The sequence below is a fragment of the Stegodyphus dumicola genome, chromosome 2 (genome assembly GCF_044657685.1).
Source record: "Stegodyphus dumicola isolate Sdum_Otavi_A_Nest chromosome 2, ASM4465768v1".
Lineage (NCBI taxonomy): Eukaryota > Metazoa > Arthropoda > Arachnida > Araneae > Eresidae > Stegodyphus > Stegodyphus dumicola.
In genome coordinates this window covers 269,863,740-269,877,941 of record NC_140769.1, presented here as the reverse complement: position 1 = coordinate 269,877,941, position 14,202 = coordinate 269,863,740, and the positions used below count along the sequence as shown (strand labels likewise).

The window sequence follows — 14,202 nt, the reverse complement described above, 5'->3', positions numbered from 1 at the left end:
TTGAATCCTTTTGGTAGTAGGCATGGAAAATTACATGTCCTTTCAGTGAAAGTAATGAAATATTGTGCAGTATTCTTATAAATCAGACATGACACCAAAGAGTGTGCAGTTTGGAAATCAGTGGCATAGGTGATTATGTATGCTGTAATTTTTCTGATAAATATTGAGTCTTAATTTTTGGAAAATACAGTATTTTAAAAATTATTTATGTTGTTGATTTTAATAATGTGATTTTATCATGAAACTATCTTTTAAATATGCTATTAACTTATAATCATAAATTACATTCTTTAATCAGTGCTGCTGATACTTTCAGATGGCATGGTATAAAAAAGAAATGCTGTTTCATCCAAGATGGAAACATCAATGTCAGAAATGTGCAACTTTCATTATTTAGCAAATTTTTAAATTTGCTGTTAAAAAGTGTTGAATTCTTTTGGTAGTAAGCATGGAAAAATTATCATTTTTCATATGTTTGTGGTGAAAGTTTAGAACTTTTTGTTTTTAAATCAATGGGGTATAGGGAATGTTTTATTAGCTTTAGTATGAAAACTATATAAAAAGGTAGAGATTTACAAAACCATCTCGTCACAGTATTGAAAATTTTGGAAAACCTTTCTACTTTATTGTAAGAAACTTTGAAACAGGAAGTGCTTGTTTGAAATTAGTATTTAAGGAGAGAGGACCTGTAGCCTCTTTTTTTTTTTTTTTTTAAATATCTTGCATAGCAGAGTTATTAAACAGTGTAATGTTAATAAAAATATAGATAAAAAGTTGCTTCATTTAATCTTTAGGTATTTTTTATCAGTTATATTTTAGAAAATTGTAAGGAATACGTATTGTACTATTGTAATAAATAATTTTATATATTCCAATTACCTTTGGGTGGTTTTTTTTTTTTTTTTTAATTTTAAAAACATACTTATTATTATTATTATTATTATTATTATTATTATTTTTAAATTCCAAATTCATCTTACCATAATTTTTGGATGGGAAATTTGTTTTGATTGAATCCAAATCATTCACAGCTGTATTGTTGAATAATAAAAATAGTTCTTTATTTTGTAAAGAAATGAAATTATTCTAAAAAATGAAGGGTACTTCTGTTTAATAATGAGGGGAAAATATTCCTTAAGGGGGATCAATAGCTGAAATGGACATTGCAATAAGGGTAAGACAGTCTTAAGTCTTAAGGTAAGCCAGTGTGAGTAAAATTGAACAATTCGTGAGTATACTTACATAAAAGTAATTATTGATATATTTTTATCTATTAAAAAATTATTACCTTTCAGTTGCAAGTTCAGAAAGCTGTCATTTATGTTTTGATAAACTATTTTGTCTCATCAAGATCACACATAAATTTTAAATGGATTTTATAATACAGAATGTGCAATAAGCTTTCTCTTGAGTTAAAAAGTATATTTTTTAGCAGCACCAAGTATAAATTCTGAATGAATAATAAAATGGTATATCTTTTGTCAATTGCTTGACTTTTTTTAATCATCATAGCTGTGTGGTATAGTCAGTAAAAGGATATTCTATTTATTATAAGGTTTTCGGTTAGCTTCTTGTTTTTTAAGGCATAAACTGAAATTCTATTAATGAAATTAAATTTAAATAGGAGTAAAGTACTTTGTTTGAACCATGCAGTTTTACATGTAGAATTGTAAAGACTTCTAGAAATATGAAGACATCCAGCATCCTGTTTTACCTTCTAAAATACAGTCGTGGCAAACCCAAGATGAAGGTTTAAAATAAAAATCTTTATTTACTTACTAGCCTAAAAGTTACATACCAAAACTTACAGTATAACCAAACACCTGTGCAGCTTGTACAGAATTTAGAGTTCATATCAAGTTAAAATATTAAATACAAAGTGCAAAAGACCTATTAAGCTTTGGCATGGCTGTCAAGCTTTCATGAAGGAATTGTGGCTAGCAGAGCTAAAGCCAATAAATTGTATCAATAGCAAAGAGCTGTAACAGTGACTGACCCATAGTTACCAAAGGATTTTATATAAAAAAGTATTTACATTTCTGCTGGTTCTATTAGCATTCAAAATGAAATACTGGTGGTCGTTAGAGTCTCTCTCTCTCTCTCAGATATTTTGAATGTAAATTCAGTTTAATTTTGTATTGAAGGACTCGAGAGCTATGTCAGTAAGACCCTTTCCCATCATGAAAGGAAGTGTCAAAGTTGAATTAAAAAGTGTTAAGATTTCTGTATAAAATAAAATTATAAACGAGGAAACCTCTGTTGTCCTCCAAGTCAGTTTAAACTTACAGAAAAATCCATCAAGTCTGTTTGAACTTATGCACAAACGTTTTATTAATTAGATTATAGCTTAAAACATTTTATCTGGGAGACATGTTACATAAGTTTAAAACATCATTATGGGAAGTATTTATATCATTTATGGATGAGAAGTAGATGCTTAAATTTTCTTAGGGAGTGCCCTGTATGTTAACAGTAATTAATGTCAGAAGTCAGCTATGAAAGTAACATTAGAATTTGTTATTACTATGACCGTTCTCTTCCCTTATTCATGAACAGTTCTCCAGATATGATTTTTGAAAGCAAGGCTCCCTTTATGCAGTAAAGTTCTTGAATAAGAATAATGTCTAGAACACATGTCAGTATTTTTTTTTTTTTTTTTTTTTTTTTGTACTAGAGAGCTGAAAAAGTGCAACTTAATTTAAATTTATACTGAAAATTTTCATTAGAGCAGTGATAAAATTTTCAAGTAAAACAAAGTTCAAGTATAAAATTTCAAAGTAAGAGTGAAAAACTATAAGAGTCCTATAAAGTGATAAAATTCAGTGATGTTAAAATCAGTAAGATATTATAATCAAATCCAATAAAATAAAGAAAAATAATATAAAATCATAAACATGAATTTATAAAATCTAAAAGTTGAAATGTACAGCAAATTATTAAAATCCAAGTATTCAATGTAAAATACAAGTCCTGATCAAGAATCTCAACTAGGATGTTTAAAATCATTCAGTGGGTGTGTACATGGCAAAAACTTAAAATTATAAAAATAGTAAAATCAAAATCGTCTAATCTAAAATCCCCAGCTGCAGTGAAGTAAACATTAAAATTTGTGTATATTGGTAAAAATCTGTATCCAAATGGTTTTTCAACATATATTCTATTTTGTTTATGTATACCGAGGCATTTTTTACGGAGGTATCATGGTGGTAGTTATTATTCATTCCATATTCTTAGTTTGCTTCAATACTTATATGGTTGAATTTTAACAAAATTTCGCTGTATATGCATTAAGCATGTGGGCATCATATCGTGGATCATGGTGCAGTCTTCTGTTGAGCTGCTTCTTTCGTGAGATGTCAGGTGTACAAGATGACCAAAGATGAGAAAGATCCAAAACATCAACAAGCAAAAAAAAAAAAAAAAAAAAAAAGACACATATGGTAGGCTAGAAAAGAAGAAGATTAGCAACATGCAAGGAGATATCATGAGCTCAAGCAATTTTTCTAACATAAACCTACTATACTTTAACGAAAGTTTTGTAGAGCAGAAAAGTTTTTGCCTGTGCATCCCTTACTACTTGAGGTAGCAAAAATTGATTGCAGGATTTGTTGATGATGATACTGAAAGCTTTCTATCTTGAACAAATAGATATTGATGAAATATAGATTAGAGACTATGAGCCAGAGTTGAAGCTGCTATCAGTCCAGTAGATAAGTCCATTCTTTTTGCAACTGCCAAAATTTTGACATTTACAATCATGGGAAGTAAATAGTGATTTACACCTACGCTTTCCTAGGTCTCATCTTGAAAGATAAGAGCTTTATGTAAAAAATGTGCAAGCACAGCACATTACATTAGAAAGTTAGGAAAATTGTGCAGTAAAATGACTTAAAACTACCTTAGAGATGAGTAATTCATTTCAAATGCTAATGCACAGCTTGTGTGTGAGAAATCTGTGACTAGTCTGTTGACAGTACGAGTTATGAAAAGCATGACTGATAAAATTTACCCATGAATCTGCTATGAAATTTATACATAAGTCCATTAGATTTAAAATTATTTCCCAAACTGAGAGGTCCTCTGCATGGACAGTGGTTTTCCCCCTTTAAAGTGGTTTCTTGAGTAATTATTGAAATCATCTGAGGACTGGGGGTAGCGGGACCTGCAGCAGGGAATCTGCAAAAATTTTAGCAGTTTCTCCCAGGTCCTTTTTAGTTTAGTTAGTATGCCTTTCTTACCTTATATATATATTTCTTTGACTTATTATAATAATTTTACAATTACCAAATATTTTTACGCATTTATATCTGAAAAACGATAAAGATAATACAGACAAAGAAAAAAAACGAAAATACTTCAACACATTCTTTTTATAATATAAACGTTGATTTTCCTTGCTTTGCCCGTGATGCTGTCATTTCAACTGTTACTTTTTTTAAAATTTTCACATTGTTCTATGTCTTAAAATTAGAAATTAAAGTTAATGACCTAAAATTGCAACAGTATATTACAATACAAGTGAAAAAATTTAGTTTCACTCATGCGTGTATCGGATTTGCGCAATACTTACGGAGTCTCACAAAATGTTTGTAAATATTATGGGGTCCTGGGGGTCGAGAAAAAAATCTCAGTAATAAAAAGGGGTCGCGACTGAAAGCTTAAAAAACCCTACTGTTGAGCAGCGGACTCTTAGAAATACTCTAGAGTAGCAGTTCTCAACATTTTAACTAACTCAAACCATCTAAACAAAAATTTAAAAACTTTAGTACTACCATTCCATTTTACAATGATTATTTTTCAGTTTCTCGATAGAAATATTAAAAATATATACAGTACAAAGTCCAAAATTCGGACTCATCGGGACTTCGGCGATTTCGGGTTTGGGATTTTGCCGGATATTAGATCATCAATTTAAATGTGGTAAGATGGCATGCAGAAATTATACAATTAAAAATATGAAATCATAATTTATGAAATAAAGAGCGATTGTGATCTAAAGGGTATCAATATTTACAAAAAAAGGCTTAATATTTATTTGTTTACTTTATTAAACATTTTTTTTAATGTAAGTTGTTTAAGTTGCTTCATTTTTTGTGCTAATACTTTCTCTTTAATTCTATAAACAGACATAATTTCTTGTTTAGTTACAAAGTTCCACTGTTCATGTGTGTGTAATTGCTGTGTCGGGAATACCAACTAACTTGTCAATCGAAATTTTTTCATTTTTAATAACCTCTCTGTCACGTTTTTCACTATCGGTAGCGGTATTTTCTGGATATAGAACTATACTTTCGCCATCTGTTAACTGATTGATGATGGGAGCATTGTCATCGCAATGAGAAACTTCTGTTATATCATCTTCATTTATTACCGCTTCTCCACATTTCTTTATCCGTTAACTGGAAAATTTCACCTTCAGTTTGCGATATCCGAAAAACTACAAATTCGCGGATATCATCTTCCTTACCATGAATATGGTAGCTGGCCATAAATTATGCAAAGCATTTTTTAACGTATCTGGACACAGCAGATTTTATGCTAAAATATTTCAAAAATTCTTGAATAGTCTTGCTACTGTTCAAGAAATTTAACATGGATTTTAAAAATGCTACTTTATATTTGCATTTCAGCGCGTGCACTATTCCAATATCCTTAGGCTGAATGACGGATGTAGAATTTGGAGGGAAGAATGATACGGATACATTATATTTCACTAAAACTTTAAGTGAAGTATGAGGCGAACACTTGTCTACAATCAGGATTATTTTTGAGTCATCAGGTAAACCAACCGAATTCAAATGTTGCCGATCGTCGGGTATAAAATGATTTTCAAACCAATGATTCATTACTGCTTGTGTCATCCATGCTCTTTTATTTGCACGGTATATAACGCTTGAAATCATTACTCCTTAAGCATTTAAATGCTTGAGGTCCTGCATGTTTTCCGATTACATAAAGTTTGCATTATAAAAACCTCTCATCCCTTAATTTTGTCGCTCGGTGCTTCCCTATGTTCCAAAAATTTCTTCTTCCCTAAATTCTGTCATCCGGTGCCGACATATTCTGCCGCCGCTTCTGGATTTATGGTGAATAACATAGTATCAGTTATTCTTAATTAAAATAGCATTAAATATAATCTTTTGCCTATAAGTTTCAGTAACAAAATCTATTTTTAGCATATGAAAAGAAATTTTTGTTGAATATTTCCTCCTCAACGTTCCTTAGAGCATTTAAAAATCTATAATCATTGCTAAGTGTAATGTTAGCATAAAAGTTTGCCATACTCTTGTTATTCAATTGCTAATATAAAAAAAGTTTAGACATCACTGCATGAGTTATTACTGAAGCTGTCATGTATTGATAAACATGCAGTAATGAAAGCAAAATATAATAAAAATGACTTGCCAGGTCGGCGTCAGGTATATAAAATAAAGTGAATGTTTCGGTTTGAGATGTATGCCAAGCAAATGCCCAGCTACGGAGCCAAATTATTAACCTCACAAATTTATGCTTACATGATTGTTTTTCCATAACAAGGTATTTTTTAGTGCCTAAGTGAAATTAAGAATCAAAATTTTCAAGGGAAATTCTCCAGGTTTTTATTATGGAAGGAAAAATCAAATGTGCATGCATAAAGCGTGCAAAAAATATGTTTGTGGCTTTGAGGTTCGGATTTTAGGTCATTCTGGATAATGGACGTCCGGATTTCGGACTTTGTACTGTATATATTTTGGATGGATATATTTTGGCAAAAAATGGATAACGGCATATCAGTCTCAAAATTATGCGAGGAGTATGGCATTGGATGACACAAGAAAAAAGAAAAAGGAACTTTTTGAATTTTTTGTGGAAGCATCTTAAACAACATACATTGAAAAAAATGTTTAATAAAGTAAACAAATAAATATTAAGTTTTTTTTAATGTAAATTTTGATACCCTTTAGATCATAATTGCTCTTTATTTCATAAATTACGGTTTCATATTTTTAATTTTATAATTTCTGCATGCCATCTTACCACATTTAAATCGATGATCTATAATCCGGAAACGCCGAAGCCCTGACGAGTCCGGATTTTGAAATTTGTACTGTATTAAATATGCACATAAAAATATTAGATTAAAAATTGGTTACCATATTATATTATCAAATTTTGAGTTATGATATTTAATTCTAAAATTTATTGTGAAATTTAGGCCTGTTTAAGAGAGATTAATTTCTTTATATCTGGTCATATTTCACTTAGTGTTAACCGTAAATTAGGCTGCACTTTTAATTTTATTCTTTATTTTTTTTAATTTAATTTCTTTCTTTCTTTATTTTTCTTAAGTATAACATGGAAAAAATCCTTATTTACACAAATAGGTTGTGCAGAAAGGGCATAAAAATTTAATAGCTTTATTTAAAATACTTTTAAATTCTTCTTCTTTTTTTTTCCCCCCCTTCTGCCAAAAGTTAACAACTGTGTTATTTTTGAAATCTTCAGTTACAATCACAGAAAATTTCTATCAGTTGTTCTTTTTCTTCAAGAGACTAATTTAATCAGTTTAATCATTAAAAATACTATTTTACTTACTTTGCTCTCTTGCGTACCACCTATTTTTCTCTTGTCTACCACCGGTTGAGAATCACTGCTCTAGAGGAATAGCAAACATGCAAGATATTGCATCTTGGCTGTTGAGAAGCAGAGGCTGTACATAAAAAGACTGTAACGAGAAACTTCCTGAAATAAAGTAAACTTCTTTAGAAAAAATTAAGAGTACATTAGTTTGTAAATGACTGGAATATTTATCTTTTATGCTGTAACGAGTTGTATAGTTGTCTCTTGTGGCATTCCAATGGCTATTAATTGCTGTAAAATTAGCATAGCAGCGGTAGTAATTCACAGAAACAGAACTATTTGTCATTTTTTTTTTATTACTCTCATGAATAGCTAATGGCAGATAGTTTAGAATTAATTAAATTATTATGTACGTAATGTAACTTTAGAAATTAAATTATTAATTGATAAAGAAGTATGTTGTTGTATGATATCTATTTTCAAAATGCAATTTTATTTCAAAAACAGAATTACTGTTTATTGCAAATGAGCTGTATTGAAGGACCAGAGGATAGCATATGGCTTGTGGGTCAGAGTTAAAAGAGTGAGAGAGCTGCATGTGGCTCATGACTGTAGTTTCACCATGAATGCTGCATTGAATTATTTCTGAATTGGCATTAGAGATGTGCATTAACCTAAGATAATTTGCTTTGAAGCACTAAGTTAGTCTCTGTTGATTCCTGCTAGGTGCTGTCTTATGTTATCAGTTATAAAAAAAGTTCGAAAGATTTATGTTTTCTCCTGGTTTCTAATCTTATATTTGTTATGTTTGAGTTAAAGAAATGTTTTCTCAGACCGATTGAATTAATCCCAATATTACTTGAAAGAATATTTAACATTTACTTTGTAAATTATTAATTGCCTGCATGAATTTTTTTTAATACAGGTAGTTTTAAAAAGAATAAACAGTACTTATTAGCAAGTGGCAAAGTTTCATACTGTCTGTTATGTAGATGGTGTATTGAGAATACGGCAAAGCACACTAGGACTATCTGCCTAAGGGGAGGGATGCCTTTCGTGGAGGACTTTCTAAGGGAAACTGGCTCGTATACACGTTACACATGGGAAAAACCACGAAGATGCCCATGCAGCCAGCCCGTTCGCGGGATTCGAACCTCGGACCGAACTACCAGTGTTCAGCGATTTTACCACTCGGCTGCTGGTGGGCTCGTCTGTTATGTAGAAAAGAATGTTTTTTCATATTGTCGTACTCTGGATAAATATGACTACCTCATACATTTCTCAGTGCTAAATAATGAGCCATGTGCCAACAGCATATATGATGAGTATATATATATATATATATATATAATTAATGTGTTGTAAGCATTCAGGAAACATTTCACTTGCGGTTTTGATGAAAAAAATGACCAAGGGTGGCAGCATTTCAGAAGCACAGTTTGTGAACTGTTTGCATGTTGCTTTGGTGAAAGTGTACCATGAATGGCAAAATTGATCTGTACTAAAAATAAACAATGCCAAAGTTGCAAAGCTCTGTGAGCAATAGACGATAGATGTGAACAGTAACAATGCCATTTGGGCCAACTGGCATATTATATTGGGGTAGTTGGTTAGTGCAGAGTGTCCAAAACAATACTTCAATGAATCTTTCTGCATGTGGGGCTCCGCAACAGATGTATGATGACCATCTCTGCTAACAAATGTTTATCTGTAGGCTGGAATTTGTACATCATTACCAACAGTGGGCCTCCATTTATTAGAAAAAGGTAATTTTCCCTGATGAATCATGTTTTTTGAATAGATGAACATTGCCGCATGACTAGAAACATTGTGGAAAAACTTGAAATATTTGTAGCCAATTATAAGCTGGCAGAGACAATTTTGTAATGTTAAAGATGTTTTCATTACATTGTAGGGTTCCACTTTTTTATCTAACAACTAAATGTGGAGGAACTTAATGGACAGCTAAGTGAGTAATAGCTTTAGCTCAGTAACAGAAACGTAAACTTGAGGTAAGTTAATTACCCTTTATTGCTCAAATAAGATTTAACAGATAGCCCCTTTCTCAGGGTGTACAGCAAAGCCTTCAATTGGGCTTGAGCTCAAAATAATAAGAAATAAGACTTAACTAATGCTTTACTTAAGAGATATAGCTGAAGCTATCAAAATTCTAAGTAGTTGGCCCCTAAATATCGAATAAGCTAGCGAAGTTATCAAGGGCCTGTAATATGGCTGAGCATAGTAATAGTGTAGAGAGTTGTAGCCAAAAGGCAAATATGCACTAGTCAGAAACTTTCTCTCTTGAAGTCAGCGGAACTTCGACTTAAATATTACTTCTACTCATTGCATTAAACACAATTCTAAAAGCGCATTCTGGTAGGAAATTGTAAGCTGAAATTAGGATGGGCAGGAAAGTAGCTTTAGCTAAAGATAATTATTGAAAACTTAGGTTAAACCTTACAACATTTCCTGGGTCCAGTCACCATTGTGGATCGCATCAAGTGCCTTGTAAACCATGTGCATCTGTACGTGCAAATTTTTTCTCTTAGGAAGGATGCCATTTTCTAACATGATTTTGTGGCTTGTCACAAAGCTAAGAAACTATAAAGAATGAGTGGTTGGAAGAGCACAAGGAATACTTACTATTAAGGCCTCTGAATTCTCCAAATTCAAATCCAGTTAAGAATTTTTGGAACTACCTAGGTCAGTTGTTTGCTCTATTATGGATCCTGTTATCTTTTGCATCCTCCAGCTTATTAAATCTCTTCTAGCCCATTTAGCTGCTGTCTGCACTGCACGTGATGATTATCCTGGATATAAACATCTGGTCCTATTAACACGACTGGACATATCTGTCTATCTCTCTCTATATAAACAGTTTATTTAATATTTATATATAGTTCACAAAACCATGTATTCATCTCAAACCATGTAAGATGTGAAATAAATATTTGTAGTTAATATTAAACCTAGTGTATCTAACTAAACATATTTGTGGTATTTTAAATATATGGTCAACAGTAAGTGGATTCCAACTTTTCAACAATAGTGTCTTTTTTTAAAATCTTCATAAATCAGTTTTTAGATCATCATTGCTGTTATTCATTACTAGGTCTTTTTAATTTGAGTAGTGCATCTTTAAAATATGTTTTAAAAATATACTGTAACATCTTGCAGTTACTTTTTTCAAGAATTTTGAAGTGTATTAAGAGAATCTATGTATAATTTTCCTAAGTTTATGTATCAAAAAATTCTTTGCTCATTTTTTTTCCAAACAAAAAATTACTATTTTTATTTCTTGTGCATGAAAATTTTATATAGAAAGCAGTGTCTGTAATAGTTGTATGTATCCTAAATTCTAATGTTCTATTTCTTGCTGGATTCTTTTTCATTTTACATTAACGTAGATCTATGCATAAATATTTCTCATGTTTGTGCATGGGTTATTTTTTGTTTTAGGCACATGTACCCTGAGTTAGTAACTCCAAAAATAATCTTTCGTTAGGGTATATTTTTCAAAATTCTTTCCTGATAAAGCATTTTTGTTTCCATGTCAAAAATGTTTTTCAAATAAAATACATGTGATTATAAATATTCATAAATTCTGATTTTTTTTCCTTCCCCAATTAGTATTAAACATTATATTTAACTGCTATTGCATTAAACACTTAGTCAGTTTTCATTCTACTATTTTGTAGTATAGAAATATTTTTGGCCTAAGTGCCATTTGAACATTGTTTCTCTTTAAACCTAACAGAAACTAACATATTTTTTTGTTGAACTGCAGTCATGTGTGCACAGTTCTTTGGAGTCAGACCATTTCTTTCCTGTCCTCTGACCTGAGCATGGATTTCTATCTGTCTTCAACTTCTGCAGTCTGCAACTGGTTTCTTTAAACTTATGCATGCATTATTATTATTTTTTTTTTCATTCTGCACCTGCTGAGTTGTCCTTATGCTCAGATGTATTAATATACTATTATATAGACAAACCTTGATCTATCATTTCCTAGAAGCTTTATTTTCTTTTATTGAAGAGAATTATAACCAAGTGACTGACATGACTGTAGCATATATTGTCTTCCTTCCCTCAATAATTTTTTTTGATACGCGTAGGTGAGATAATTAGTAATTAAAATTGAAGTTTTTTTTTGGATAAATGCATTATGATGACATTTATGTATATAAAATATGGATCAAAGGTTAATATTACACAGGTACTAAGCTAAAAGTTAATGGGATTTCTTTTTCATAAAATGCCCTTTGAGTGGAATTTTGGCAATGTATTTCTGTTTTGCACTTTACTGTTTATATAATTAGCTTCTCTAATGAAAGCATGTTTAATCAACAACATTTCTATATTTTTTAAATATTTTTTCTGATATTTTAATTGTTGATTAAAAAAAATTCCTTTGACATTAACCTTTTTTTTGGGGGGATGGGGGGGCTATTCCTTTTTAAGTAATCAAAGGAGAACAGCATCTTCTCTCTAAGAATTTAGAAGCTATGATTAGAATATATTTATCATTCAAAAAAATGATACAGCTGCTCTGAAATGGCTGCATATGAGCCAGTGGCAATAATTATTTTCTAATAGTCTAAATTTTCAGGTCTTTACTTTATTAAGTATATATACTATTTAATATTTTTAAACAACTGTTAAAAAATATGTGAATAGTTAAACTTGAATTTGTGCATTTTCATATAAGGCAGTAATTAAATAAGCATAAAAAATTGAAAAAAATTATCTTATTATGCTTAGGCATTTTGCTATATCCTAGTTAAAATTTATTGCTTTTGGGTGAGAACGTATTGCCTTGGAGTTCTAAGAAATGATATTTACTGTGTTGTTTTGTATATCTGCATTGGTAACAAGTCTGCAATGTTATAATGTTTTCATGTCAACATTCACTATATTCTCATTTAGAAGTGCAGTAATTAGGAAGATCCCTTATATACTATAATGTGTAAATTGGTTGGGACAAAACAGGTGTTTTTTTTAAAATAATTTTTGTACATACTTTCATATGTAGAGTTAAAAATAAAATTAACGAGAAATATGTCCTCCTTTAGCACAAGTGACCTCTATAATGGTCTTGAGCATCGACTGTACTAGTCTTGCACATATATTTTTTACATCTTTATCATGGAATCAAACTTTTATAGCATTCTTAATTATGCACTCTTTTGTCATATGATCCATTTTACCGTGATGTTTCCTGAGAATGTGCCACACACAAGTTTTTGATTGGGTTTAAGTCTGGTGAAATTCCAGGTCAATTTAGTACTATAATTCTATTTTCCAACATGAATCCGCTTACAGATTTTGAATTGTGGCATGGAACCAAGTTATGTTGAAATGTTCCTGCTATGGTTTCCAAGAATGTCCCAATTTTATGTTGTAAAATATCTCTATATAAGTACTTTGATGAAGTCTTCATTCCATCAATAGGAACTAGATTTCCAGTGTCATCCAAAGTAAAACTGCAAAACATTTGTTTTTAAGGGTATTTCATGGTTTGTCAGATCTGTTGATTCACCTTTACTTCATCTAATTTTGTTGCATAATTTTCTAATCCTCGCTTTGTCTATGCTAGATAAGTAATTATGAACAGATAAATGAGTTTCATCACTGAAAATAAGCTTTTTCCAGTTATTTATGGTCTAAGATTTGTATTTTTGTGGCCCACAATAATTGCTTTGATTCATTTGACATGCCAAAAGTTGTTTTTTAAATAGTTTTCTTTCCTTTCAGCCAGCAGTGGGAAGTCTGTGCTGTATGTACGTTTGAAGGACGAATATCAGTACCATTAGATAAGAGATCTTTCTTAAAGTCTTTGTTACTTTTTGTAGGATTAATAATGTCATTTCAGAGTAGCATCATTGATCATGATTTGGAGTTGTTTTCATTTTCTTCCCACATTTGCTCATCCCTTCTGGAGAAAATGATACAGTTTCATTGTGTCTTCTCAGAATTTGAAAAACGCTTGATTTTCCAACACGAGCTGCAGAAACAACACTTGCTACAGTCTTGGATGTGTGATTGTTAAGTGTAATAATCTTTGCTCTCTTTCTAGGCATTAGATTCATTTTTAGTGCACTAAAATGAACAAAAGCAAAATATACTTAAGAAGTACGCAAAAGTAACTATTCTCACTTGAACAAACTTAAAAATAGTACAGGAATTCTAACTGTCTAAACCAACTCTGAATAGTCGAAAGCAGATATCCAGATGACATTAAGGCAGATAAAATGGCTTTGGCTGATGCCAGCTGGGATTCAAAATTTTGTGAAAAATTTCCTTTGTCCCAATTAATTTGCATACTATAGCATCTGAATTCTTAGTATAGCTGTCAAACAATAAGTATTTAGCATCAAGTTCTTTTATGATGGATGATAAAAATATGTTCTTAAATTTTTCATCATTAACTGCATCACATGCTTATATAAATTATGCTAGGTATTTGCTAGCCATTTTTATTATTGTTTAGGAAAAATTGGAGAGAAGAGAGACAGATCAAGGTTTTTATTATTTGTGTCTGTTTAAATAAAATTTAGACATTATTCAATTTTCTTTTTACTTCCTTTGTGTTATTTTTTAAAGAATATTATTGTATGTTATTTAATCAGTTGGTTAAGAAAG

General features: G+C 30.7%; 1 protein-coding gene across 2 annotated transcripts in view; it reads left to right on the top strand.

Annotated features, from left to right (window-relative positions):
- Positions 1–14,202, top strand: part of mor (SWI/SNF- related protein mor) — a 95,486-nt gene that overhangs the window by 61,858 nt on the left and 19,426 nt on the right. The gene's annotated exons all lie outside the window — the stretch shown is intronic.